This window comes from Suncus etruscus, chromosome 6, assembly GCF_024139225.1.
Source record: "Suncus etruscus isolate mSunEtr1 chromosome 6, mSunEtr1.pri.cur, whole genome shotgun sequence".
In the NCBI taxonomy this organism is placed as follows: Eukaryota; Metazoa; Chordata; class Mammalia; order Eulipotyphla; family Soricidae; genus Suncus; species Suncus etruscus.
The window spans coordinates 35,183,744-35,194,859 of NC_064853.1; the positions used below are offsets into that span (position 1 = coordinate 35,183,744).

Here is an 11,116-nt window from a genome sequence, read left to right on the forward strand (position 1 = left end):
GAGGCTTGGGGGGATCATATGTAGTGTCAAGAATCAAATCTGGGGGAGCCGGAGAGATAGCGTGGAGGTAAGACGTTTGCCTTGCATGCAGAAGGACGGTGATTCGAATCCCGGCATCCCATATGGTTCCCTGAGCCTGCCAGGAGCGATTCTGAGCATAGAGCCAGGAGTAACTTCTGAGCACTGCTGGGTGTGACCCAAAAACCAAAAACCAAAACCAAAACCAAAACCAAAAAACAAAAAAACAAAAATGAATCAGACCCAACTTTAATCACTAAAATATAAAACACATTGAAGAAAATTGGAGTAAATTTTGTGAATTGTGTATCTTAGATGTGACAACAAAGCACAAGTGACAAAAGAAAATGAGATAAATTAAGTCAAAATATTTTTTTCTTGGGCCTGGAGAGATAGCACAGTGGCGTTTGCCTTGCAAGCAGTCGATCCAGGACCAAAGGTGGTTGGTTCGAGTCCCGATGTCCCATAGGGTCTCCCGTGCCTGCCAGGAGCTATTTCTGAGTAGACAGCCAGGAGTAACCCCTGAGCACTGCCAGGTGTGGCCCAAAAACCAAAAACAAAAAAAAATTTTTTTCTTTTGCTGCAAAGAATCATCATAAAGGGAAAATAAAAACCTCAAGGAGAAAATATTTAGAAACCATATATAGTACCCCATCGAGAGAACACTTGCAACTTAATAAAAATGAACAAGGGGGGCTGGAGAGATAGCACAGTGGTAGAGCATTTGCCTTGCATGCAGCCGATTCAAGACGGATGGTGGTTCGAATTCCGGCATCCCATATGGTTCCCTGTGCCTGCCAGAAGCGATTTCTGAGTGCAGAGCCAGGAGTAACCCTCGAGCGCAGCTGGGTGTGACCAAAAACCAACCAAACAAAAAAGAACAAGGGCTGAGAATGCGGCATGTGGACAATGTAGTTCTGTCCCAGCCAACCTAAATCTTTTTTTTTTTTTTTTTTTTGGGTCACACCTGGCAGCGCTCAGGGCTTACACCTGGCTCTACGTTCTACGCTTAGAAATCGCTCCTGGTAGGCTCGGGATGCTGAGATTTGAACCACCGTCTTTCTGCATGGCAGAAGGGGAAACTGCTTTTGCTTGAGGATCAGTGCTCAGGGACATGTGGTGCCAGGGATTGAATCCAGGGCTCCTGCATTGCAGAGTTTATACTGTAGAAGTCTATTAACTTGGTTCCCCTGTACTGCTGGGAGTGATGACCAGGCACGAAGAGTATTAGTAGATTCTGAGCAATATTAGGTGTATTCCATCTCCAATGTTTTTCATTTAAATATGCCTTATAAAAAGCATATTTTGTGTCATATGACACTTTAACAAACAGTGGAAAAGAGGATATACAAGTTATGATAAAGTCTCATAAAATGGCTTTATAAAAGTTGTTTCAATTTAAATCTCTGTCCCCGCATGTTTTTTTTTTTTGTTTTGGTTTTCGGACCACACCCGGTGAACACTCAAGAGTTACTTCTAGCTACGTGCTCAGAAATCGCTCCTGGCTTGGGGGACCATATGGGACACTGGGGGATCAAACCACAGTCCATCCTAGGCTAGCCCAAGCAAGGCAGATGCCTTACGCCCTGCGCCACCACTCTGGCCCCATCTGTCTCCTCCATTTTATCTATTTTTTCTTTTCCTTTTTTTTTTTTTTTTTTGTTTTGGGCCACATCCGACAGCAGTGGTGGCGCTCAGGGGTTACTCTTGGCTCTGGGCTCAGAAATTGTTCCTGGCAGGCTTAGGGACTGTATGGGATGCCAGGGATTGAATCCAGATCCATCCCAGGTCGACCATGTGCAAGTCAAAAGTCCTACTGTTGTGCCATCGCTCAGGCCCATTTTTATCTATTTTCTATATATTCTGACAATTGAGACTGGAGATAGTACAGAGACTAAGGCCTTTTATCTACAATTGGATGACCTGGGTTCTACCCCAGGCACAGCATATGGTCCCAACCCCTGTAGGAATGATCCCTGAACTCTACAAGAATAAGCCCTAAACACTACTAGATATAGCCAAAAAAACCCAAAAAAACAAAAAAACAAAAAAAAAAAACAACAAACTAGAATCACAGCAGAATCCATCTGACAATGTTCAGAAGATCCTGGATCTACACTCAGGAATTACTCCTGGTAGTAGTGCTCAGGGGATCTTATGGGATGCTGGGGATTGAACTTAGTGGGCATGTGTAAAGCAAATGCCTTACCTGCTGTACTATATATCTCTAGCCCTAGATCCTACTTCTTTTTTGGTTCTTATTTTCCTTCCTGTTTTTATTTTTTTCATTGTGGTAAAATACACATAAAATTTATACATCTGGGACCAGAGCCATAGTAGAAGGTAGGTCATTTGTCTTGCATGGTGGTTTGATATGGATTTGATTTCCTAGTACTGCCAGGAGTGATCCCTGAGTACAGAGCCAAGAGTAAGCATTGAGCACCCCTGGAAGAGGCCCCCTCCAAAATTTAATATAAACACTGGAAAACATAGCACAAGAATATTACACATACTCATATTGTCACATATTTATCTATCTCCAGGACCCTTTTTATACTGCAAACCCTATAAGTCTATAAAATATGTAGCATCAGGGGCCGGAGAGATAGTATGGAGGTAAGACGTTTGCCTTTCATGCAGGAAGTCATCGGTTCGAATCCCGGCGTCCCATATGGTCCCCCGTGCCTGCCAGGAGCAATTTCTGAGCCTGGAGCCAGGAATAACCCCTGAGCACTGCCGGGTGTGACCCAAAAACTACCAAGAAAAAAAAAAAGTAGCATCAGCACCTTCATTTGGGCTGCCTCTGCAAAACAAAAACAACTCAGGTCATGTGGTACTGGGGACTGATCCCTGCACCTCCTATCTTATACTCGATGACCCTCCATTATCTCCTTTTTTGGGGGGCGGGGTCACACCTGGCAGCCCTCAGGGGTTACTCCTGGCTCTCTGCTCAGAAATCTATACTGGCAGGCACAGGGCACCATATGGGATGCCGGGATTCGAACCACTGTTGGTCCTGGGCCCAGCAGTTTGCAAGGCAAACACCCTACTGCTGTGCTATCTCTCCGGCTCCCAGCCCAAGAAAGTTTTGTTTTTCTGAATTTAAATAAAAATGAATCAGTATCTAAATATCTAAAAACATGACATTTTTCAGTTTAGGTTGTACTTCCTCCCCTGAAGCTTTTGGAAAGGTTAATTTATTTTTTGGGGCCACACCTGATGATGCTCAGGGGTTACCCTGGATCTTCACTCAGGAATTTTTCCTGGTAGTGCTCAGGGAACCATATGGGATTCTGGAGATTGAATCAGGGTATTCCACTGTACTATCACTCAGGCCCTTGGTCTTCATTTTAAAAGGAAAAAGTCAGATGCCTTTTTGATAAAGGCACCTAATCTTATCTTTCTATAGCCACAAGTCTCAAATTCTTATGCTGGTGCTTGACATTGCTTCTTGCATTCTGGCTGCAAGAAATGAATTTAACTGCCTCACAGAACACAGACAACTGGTTTTTCAAAGCATATAGTTTTAACCTCAGCAGTTAAAAAATTTGTTTTTAAATATGGAATGCTTCATGAATTTGCATGTCATCCTTACACAGGGGCCATGCTAATCTTCTCTGTGTGCGGCCAAAGTGAGTTAAAAAAATTTTTGTGGGCCCGGAGAGATAGCACAGCGGCGTTTGCCTTGCAAGCAGCTGATCCAGGACCTAAGGTGGTTGGTTCGAATTCCGGTGTCCCATATGGTCCCCCGTGCCTGCCAGGTGCTGTTTCTGAGCAGACAGCCAGACAAACTCCTGTTTGTTTTTTGGGTCACACCTGGCAGTGCTCAAGGGGTTCCTCCTGGCTCTATGCTCAGAAATTGCACCTGGCAGGCTCAGACCATATGGGATGTCGGGATTCGAATCACCAACCTTCTGCATGCAAGGCAAATGTCTTATCTCCATGCTATCTCTTCAGCCCCACGAGCTAAATTTTTTATGAAGAATATTCTTTCTGGCGTTTTCAGAATCATTTAACATTGTCAAATAAATATTCTGGGGCCAGTGAGGTGGCGCTAGAGGTAAGGTGTCTGCCTTGCAAGTGCTAGCCAAGGAAAGACCACGGTTTGATCCCCCGGTGTCCCATGAGGTCCCCCCAAGCCAGGGGCAATTTCTGAGCACTTAGCCAGGAGTAACCCCTGAGCATCAAATGGGTGTGGCCTGAAAAACCAAAAAAAAAAAAAATCAACATTAGTTTTATCTTTTTTTTTTATATCTTAATGTATGCAGTTATTTTTTCTTCTTTTTTTTTTTGGGGGGGGGGTCACACCTGGCAGTGTTCAGGGGTGACTCCTGGCTTTGCAAGTAGAAATCGCTCCTGGCAGACTTGGGGGGGGACCATATGGGACGCTGAGAATTGAACCACTGTCAGTCCTGGGCTGGCCACTTGCAAGGCAAACGCTTTACCGCTGTGCTATCTCTCTGGCGCCATGTGTGCAGTTCTTTTAGAATTAACCCACACATTTTATAAAAGCAGTATTCAGGGTGTTTGTTCTACTAAACTCTTGGTAATAATACTGGAATATTTTCATAAAAAGCATAGTGGCCGGAGCGTCACTGGGTGTGGCCCACAAACAAACAAACAAAAAGAAGCATAGTTGATTCAAAATATAGAAATTAAAAAAAAAGATTTACTGCTTAGTCCTTAAATATTTTTTTGGCCACACTCAGCGACGTCCAGGAGTTACTCTTGGCTCTATGTTCAGATATCACTCTTGGCAGGCTTGGGGGACCATATGGGATGCCGGAGATTGAATGCAGTCGGCCATGTGCAAGGGAAATGTTCCAGTCGCTGTGCTATCGTTCCAGCCCCTAGAACTTCCCAGTTTCATTCACCAATTCCCAAGAATTTACCAAAAGAGCGAGGCGATCAGGTTGGTGGTGAATCCCAAGCACAGGGCGCCACCTCCTGGATTTAGCACAGCACTACAGGACTCCTGTAGATCAAAACGCTTCAGGGTTGCAGACTTGTTGCATGACAGGGTGATCATCACAGCTGATTTCACTAGCCCTCCAGGTTCTTTAGCTGCTTTTCCATTACATTTCATTACACTTACTGTTACAATTTCTTTCTTTCTTTCTTTTCTTTTCTTTTCTTTTCTTTTCTTTCTTTCTTTTCTTTTCTTTCTTTTCTTTTCTTTCTTTCTTTCTCTTTCTTTTCTTTCTTTCTTTCTTTCTTTCTTTCTTTCTTTCTTTCTTCCTTCCTTCCTTCCTTCCTTCTTTCTCTTTCCTTTCTTCCTTCTTTCTCTCTCTCTCTTTCTTTTCTTCTTTAGCTGCTTTTCCATTACATTTCATTACACTTACTGTTACAATTTCTTTCTTTCTCTTCCTTCCTTCCTTCTTTCTTTCCTTCCTTTCCTCTCTCTTTCTTTTCTTTCCTTTCTTCTTTCTTTCTTCCTTCCTTCCTTCCTTCCTTCCTTCCTTCCTTCCTTCCTTCCTTCCTTCCTTCCTTCCTTCCTTCCTTCCTCTTTCTTCCTTCTTTCTTTCTTTCTTTCTTTTTTAAATATTTTATTTAAACACCTTGATTACATACATGATTGTGTTTGGCTTTCAGTCATGTAAAGAACACCACACATCACCAGTGCAACATTCCCATCACCAATGTCCCAAATCTCCCTCCTACCCACCCGACCCCCGCCTGAACTCTAAAGAGGCTTTCCATTTTCCTCATACATTCTCATTATTAGGACAGTTCAAAATGTAGTTATTTCTCTAACTAAACTCATCACTCTTTGTGGTGAGCTTCCTGAGGTGAGCTGGAACTTCCAGCTCTTTTCTCTTTTGTGTCTGAAAATTATTATTACAAGGGTGTCTTTCATTTTTCTTAAAACCCATAGATGAGTGAGACCATTCTGCATTTTTCTCTCTCTCTGACTTATTTCACTTAGCATAATAGATTCCGTGTACATCCATGTATAGGAAAATTTCATGACTTCATTTCTCCTGACAACTTCATAATATTCCATTGTGTATATGTACCACAGTTTCTTTAGCCATTCATCTGTTGAAGGGCATCTTGGTTATTTCCAGAGTCTTGCTATGGTAAATAGTGCTGCAAAGAATGTAGGTGTAAGGAAGGGGTCTTTGTATTGTATTTTTGTGTTCCTAGGGTATATTCCTAGGAGTGGAATAGCTGGGTCGTATGGGAGCTTGATCTCCAGTTTTTGGAGGAATCTCCATATCGCTTTCCATAAAGGTTGAACTAGACGGCATTCCCACCAGCAGTGAATAAGAGTTCCTTTCTCTCCACATCCCCGCCAACACTGCTTATTCTCATTCTTTTTTTTTTTTTTATAATTTTTTTATTTTGAATTATGAGAACAACCCTCTCCTGTCTCTCTCTCTCTCTCTCTCTCTCTCTCTCTCTCTCTCTCTCTCTCTCTCTCTCTCTCTCTCTCTCTCTCTCTCTCTCTCTCCCCCCCCCCCCACTCTTCTTGTGTCATACCCAGCAGCGCTCAGGGGTTACTCCTGGCTCTACGCCCAGAAATCACTCCTGGCAGGCTCTGGAACCATATGGGATGCCTGGATTCGGACCACCGTCCTTCTGCATGCAAGGCAAACACCCTCGCTCCATGCTATCTCTCCAGCCCAATTGTTACAATTTCTATTGATGACACAAAAGAACTGAGAGTATGTTGTGAGCACACCAGACTATGGCAGTATCTATGCCACAACTCTAGGAGGGGCCTTCAGTGGAATGTAGAAGTAACTCCCACAGAGGCAGAACTAAATGAATGGCCTCTAGGGAGAAGCAATGATAACTTAGAGCCATCACAAGAATATTCTCTGACATCACTACTAGGTTTGATTCCCAGTCCTGCATATTACTCTAAAACACAAGCTGTGGGCAACCCCCAGAACTGAGTGTGGTTGTGAAACAAACCCTTCCCCCAACCCAAAGCTGCTAATTGTTTCAGTGAAAATTGCTAATTCTGGGGCCAGAGCAATAGTATTTGGGGCATTTGCCTTGCACGTGGCAGACCCGGGATGGACCTGGGTTCGAACACCGACATCCCTTGAGCCTGCGAGGAGCGATTTCTGAGCGCAGAAACCTAAAAAAACCAAAACAAAACAAAACAAAAATATTGCTGATTCTAAGACAACCAAATCTAGCAGAGCAAACTGCAAACTGGTATTATTACTTGAGTTTAGCCACAAGGAAATTCTGGGCCAGAGTGATAGTATGGTGGGTAAAGTGCTTGCCTTGCTTGTGACCAACCTAGGTTTGATTCCCTGGAACATACATGGTTCCCAAGCCAGCAAGGAGTGATTCTTTCTGAGTGCAGAGTCAGGAGTAATCCCTGAGCACCATCAGATGTATCCCCCCAAAACAAAACTATTGGACTTTTTTTTTTTTTTTTTAACTAGAAAATAGAAGACACCAACCTAGTGGAGCTCAGTAGCACGTTGCCTCAGCATGGGAAGCCCAATGCCTTTCTGTTCAAGGGCTCAGAAATTTGTAAAACCAGAGTGGGGGAAACTTGTTCACAACAGGGCCCCTGACGATGAAACTATTTGTCAGCCTTAACTTTGAAAGTCCAAGCCAGGGCCGGAGAGATAGCATGGAGGTAAGGCGTTTGCCTTTCATGCAGGTCATCAGTTCGAATCCCAGCGCCCCTTATGATCCCCCGTGCCTGCCAGGAGCAATTTCTGAGCATGGAGCCAGGAATAACCCCTGAGCACTGCTGGGTGTGACCCAAAAACCACACAAACACACACACACACACACACACACACACACACACACACACACACACACACACACACACACACACACACACACACACACACAAAGAAAAAGAAAGTCCAAGCCTCAATGTATAAGTAGGGACTCAAGTTGGAATCCTCTGGAAATCTCCCATGGGAATTAAAAGAGAAAGCGTCTTGTATTCAGGAAGACAAAAGACAAAGACATTCATCAAACCCAGGACTCGGTCGGCTTTCTATACAGACGTATGTCCTCCAGATTCTGTCAAGTTCAAGCTGGCCCTACTCTACATGAGAAAGAAGCTAATAACTTTTTTTCTTCCTCCAGCTTTTTATTTTTTTGCTTTTTGGGCCACACCTGATGGCACTCAGGGGTTACTCTTAGCAGGCTTGGGGGACCTTATGGGATGTCAGAGATCCGGTCTGTCCAGGTCAACAGCATGCAAGGCAAATGCCCTCTGTGCTATCATTCCAGCCCCTTCCCTCAGCTCGACTATCCGCTTACCAGGTCATCTCCTCCTCTGCTCCTAGAATCCCTGCCTCACTTGGAAATGCCCAGCTGGCTTTCAGAAGTTGTCCTGATACCAGATGTGATGCTTCTGCAAGCCTTGCTCAATGATGATGAGGTAGAGTGTGATAAACCAGAATGGAGTATGTCCCACCCAATTCAGGGTCTGCAGCCTCTTGGATCAAGAGACGGTTGAGAGCTGAAATCGTCAGGGGTCCTGACCATGAAACAAAGATGCCCACACTACAGCTCCTGTCACAGATCCATACCCACCAGTGGCAAATGGACATTTCAATGATGTTCAGTCAAATCACAACCTAATAAAAAAAATCAGTATTAGGCTGGAGTGATATCAGTGGTAAGGCATTTGCCTTGCACGCAGATGACCTGGGATCGATCCCCAGCATTCCATATGGTCCTAAGCCTGGCAGGTGCTACCCTTGAACACTGTTAATATCCATCCTGTTGGGCCCGGAGAGATAGCACAGTGGTGTTTGCCTTGCAAGCAGCCGATCCAGGACCAAAGGTGGTTGGTTCGAATCCCGGTGTCCCATATGGTCCCCCGTGCCTGCCAGGAGCTATTTCTGAGCAGACAGCCAGGAGTAACCCCTGAGCACTGCCGGGTGTGGCCCCCCCCCAAAAAAAAAATCCATCCTGTTGGGACTTCTTGCCCTGAGCAGATAAAACAGGATAGAGCAAGGAGTCCCAACAGGATGGATATTAACAGAAAAAGATTCCAATACATTTCTACAGACAAGAGCTGGAGACAAGAGGAAGTTCCAGTTGGAAAGACAGTAACCCAAAGAACCCAGTACACAGCCATATCTTTTGAGAAACTGCTCCTGGAAAGGCTAGAGAGGCTTGGCGTGGTGTGGCTGTCATGCCAGAAGCAGACAAGTGAAACTGGATGGGGGACTACCACTCTTTTTTTTTTTTTTGTGGTTTTTGGGTCACACCCGGCAGTGCTCAGGGGTTTTTCCTGGCTCCATGCTCAGAAATTGCTCCTGGCATGCACAGGGGACCATATGGGACGCCAGGATTCGAACCGATGACCTTCTGCATGAAAGGTAAATGCCTTACCTCCATGCTATCTCTCCGGCCCCGGGACTACCACTCTTAAATTAGGTTGTTATGCTGCTCTTCTATTAGTCAATGTGATCTATGGAACCAAAATCAATTTCACTGCTTTCCCTCCTGGGGCAGGCCACCTACAGAACTTTTCAGGACTTCAGAATCCTTGTATTAGGAAGGGACTTCGGCACCAGACAATTTTTTTCATAGAATCAGAAAATTTGAGTGTACACTGAAGTATTGTCAGCTCGTACACTTCTTACATCAAGAGTGACTATGAGGGGCCGGAGAGATGGCAGAGGTAAGGCGTTTCCCTGGCCTGCAGAAGGTTGGTGGTTCGAATCCCGGCATCCCAGAAGCAATTTCTGAGCATACAGATAGGAGTAACCCCTGAGCGCTACTGGGTGTGACCCAAAAACAAAAAGTGACTATGAGGGCTGGAGTGGCAGCACAGCAGTAGGGCATTCATGTAGCTGTGTACACCCCCCCCCACCCAATAGGTGACCATGAAAAAAAGATGCCCACACTACAGCTCCTGTCACAGACCCATACCCACCAGTGGCAAATGGACATTTGTCCATAAAACTAAGCAATTTTTTTTTTGGGGGGGGGCAGCGGGAAGGTGTTGGGTCGCACTAAGTGGCACTCAGGGGTTACTCCTTGCTCTGTGCTCAGAAATCTTTTCTGGGATGCTGGGGATCAAACCTGGGTCTGTCCCACATGCAAGGCAAATGCCTGATTACTACTGGCCCCCAAAGTATTTTCTAGACTGGCATTGCCTGTAGCCCTACATGAACTGGACAAATGCCTATAGCATCCAGACCTTGGTGCTGTCCTGTTATACAGGCTTTGGCTTCATAGCTTCTGACATTTTTCTTTGATCTGTCCTAAATGAAGGGCCACGATTGCAACCTATATGGCTTACCACTGATTTCAGACCTGCACAGGCAAGATTATATATAACCCTTCACATCTTAGCAACTATGCTAGCTGCTGTATCCAAAGTTTTGATCCAAGATGAATGTCTCAAGATTTTTGTAAATACCACCCTTTAGAATCAAGTGTTAACACATTCTTTTGGGCTCAGATATTGATGAAGACAGCCCTTTATGGAGATCCTATTAGAGAATGGGCTCCAGAAAGACTTGAAAGTGGTTGCATTTCACTGTCATTTCTTTTTGGTTTGCTTTTATCTTTTTATTTTTTTTGTGGGTTTTGGGTCACACCCGGCAGTGCTCAGGGGTTATTCCTGGCTCCAGGCTCAGAAATTGCTCCTGGCAGGCACGGGGGACCATATGGGATGCCGGGATTCGAACCGATGACCTCCTGCATGAAAGGCAAACGCCTTACCTCCATGCTATCTCTCCGGCCCCATTTCACTGAATTCTTGATTCTCTTGAAATGCTCAGATTTCAACTGTGGTGATAAAAGCAGTGGGCAGTAGCGTGACTAGAATAATCCTTTAGACCTCCAGGATCGCTTTTTGGGCCACACCCGGGGTTACTCCTGGCTATGCACTCAGAAATCGCTCCTGGCTTGGGGGATGACCATATAGGACGCTGGGGGATCAAACCTCGTGGTTTTGTCCTAGGCTACGCACACAAGGCATCTTGAGCCACCGCTCGGGCCCCAGATCTCCAGGATCTTGAGATGTTAACTAAACAAAGATGCTGCTCTGCTTCTTTAAGATTGTAAATCATCGGGCCAGAGAGATAGCACAGCGGTAAGGCAAGGATGGTGGCATCCCATATGCTCCCCAGAGCCTGCCAGGAGC

General features: G+C 45.0%; 1 pseudogene; it reads right to left on the reverse strand.

Moving 5' to 3' along the window:
• Positions 1-3,572: 3,572 nt before the first annotated feature.
• LOC126012371 (uncharacterized) lies at positions 3,573-3,669 on the reverse strand (annotated as a pseudogene).
• Positions 3,670-11,116: the final 7,447 nt, after the last annotated feature.